This window comes from Myotis brandtii, unplaced genomic scaffold (assembly GCF_000412655.1).
Source record: "Myotis brandtii unplaced genomic scaffold, ASM41265v1 scaffold97, whole genome shotgun sequence".
In the NCBI taxonomy this organism is placed as follows: domain Eukaryota; kingdom Metazoa; phylum Chordata; class Mammalia; order Chiroptera; family Vespertilionidae; genus Myotis; species Myotis brandtii.
The window spans coordinates 1,182,026-1,184,227 of record NW_005372020.1 but is presented as its reverse complement, the minus strand read 5'-3'; positions in this window follow the sequence as shown (position 1 = coordinate 1,184,227).

The window sequence follows — 2,202 nt, the reverse complement described above, 5'->3', positions numbered from 1 at the left end:
GAGGACAGAATCACCCGCCTCCACCCGCCCGGGTCACGTGCGCGGAGCTGGCTGGAGGTGGAGGTTAGTTGACAGGTTGCCCTGGCAACAGACAGCTCCGGCAACGGGCGCCTGGGCTCGCGCTGGTCCGTTACGCTCCGTTAAACTCGCCCCGGTGACCGGTGACCGCAGCGGGCACTGCGCCCAGGACCCCTGAGGGTGCTGGGTGGCTCTATGCCAGGCGGTGTCCGAGGCTGAAGGGAGGGGGTGGGGAGCGTAGACAGCGCTGGGGCCTCGGAGGCGAAGAGGGGAGAGTCTGGAGGTGGGGGTTCACATGGTTTCCGACCCTGAGCAGAAGGCAAGGGTCGGGGACTCCGGCTGTGCCCACTGGGCGTGTGGAGTGGCAGCAACTGTGCAGAGAACCCGAGGGGAAGGAGGGGAGGGAGGCCTGGAAGGCAGGAAAGGAGGGTGGAGATGGGAGAGAGAGAAAGCGAGGCGGCCTCCCCACAGCTGCGCCGATGGCCCATAAACCAGGTCACTGAGCAGACCGTGCTATCCCCTCCCCCGTTTGGGAAACTGGATGTTTTTATGTACGAGATCGGGTAGGGAAGGCGAACAGGGCGTGAGGGAGGAGGAGGGGGGCATATAGGAGAAGGAGCAAAAGCTCTTTGACCTGAATCCAGAGCCCAGCCCGGAGCAGGCAGGGGCCTGAGAGGTGGCCTTCCCGGGGCCTGGGGGTCTGCCCACGCCCTTGCTGGGGCCTCCCACTCCCTCTTCACTCTGAGACTTGCCTTCACCTCTGGGGTGCTTACCTCCGGGGAAGGAGGGGAGAGAGGGTCAGATGGAGGGGGCAATGCCAGGAGGGAGTGCCAGTGGGAGGTGAGGGAAGGACACCTGGATCTGGGGGGCGGGCAGCCTTCGGAGAAGTGGACACTGGTTTTAAGAGCTGTCCCATGTCAGGCTGCCTGGGTGGGTGTGGTGTGGACCAAGTGCGAGACGGGAGGGTGTGAAGGAGGCCCCTCTCAGCAATCCCAGTCAATGGGGAGACATCACATGGGACCCACTTCGTAGGGCTTGCCCACCACCACCCCCCGTGGTGCTCCTGCTTTGCTCACCCTTTGCCCCAGGGCGCCTGGGGTCTCGGTGGTCATCTCCCTGTGACCTAAGGCGAATGGCCATGTGCCTTTCGGGAACATGGCTGATGGGGAGGTCCCGGAGCTCCCCACGTTTCCCGAGGCTGTTTTGTCATCTGTAAAATAATCGCTGCTCTGCCCCCTTCGGAGGCTGTTACAGGGACCCAGTGAGGCACATGGTGCTTTTAAAGGGTGTGGGGCCCGGCCGGCGGGGCTCAGTGGCTGAGCGTCAACCTAGGAACCAGGAGGTCACTGTTCGATTTCCCGTCAGGGCACAGGTCCGGGTTGTGGGCTCCATCCCCAGTGTGGGGTGTGCAGGAGGCAGCCGATCCATGATTCTAATTATTGATGTTTCTACCTCTCTCTCCCTTTCCTTTAAAAAAATAAAAAATAAATAAAGGGTATGGGGCCCTTGAATGCAAGGACGTGTGACCAGAAAGCCCGGTCCCCATGGCCTGGGGCATCACCGGGGCAAAGAAGGGGCTGGAGCCACGCTGTGCAGGCCACAGCCTGCCGCCGCCACAGCCTGCCGCCGCCCCATCTGCCAAGAGGGCCAGGGCAACTTCACTGGCAACCAGACCGATTGCCGTCCCTTCTCCCTGCCCCTCCTCTGAGTCCCAGCCCTGGGTCTGACACCTGGACCTCCCACTCACTAGCTGAGTGATCTCGGGCAAGTCATTGCGACATTCCTGCTGAAGTAGAACCAAGAGAACCTGTGAATGAAACCGTATATAAAAATCCAGGCACGCCCCAGCCGGTGTGGCTCAGTGGACAGAGCGTCGGCCTGCGGACCTAAGGGTCCTGGGTTCGATTCTGGTCAAGGGCAGGTACCTCGGTTGCAGTCTCCTCCCCGGCCTGGGGCCCTGGTCTGGGCACTAGCAGGAGGCGTGTTTCTCTCACATCGATGTTTCTCTCTGTCTCTCCCTCTCTCTCCCACTCTCCCTAAAAAAACCAATGGAGCCCTAGCCAGTTTGGTTCAGTGGCTAGAGCATCGGCCTTCGAACTGAAAGGTCCCAGGTTTGATTCCGGTCAAGGGCACATGCCCAGGTTGTGGGCTCGATCCCAGTGGGGGGGCGTGCAGGAGGCAGCC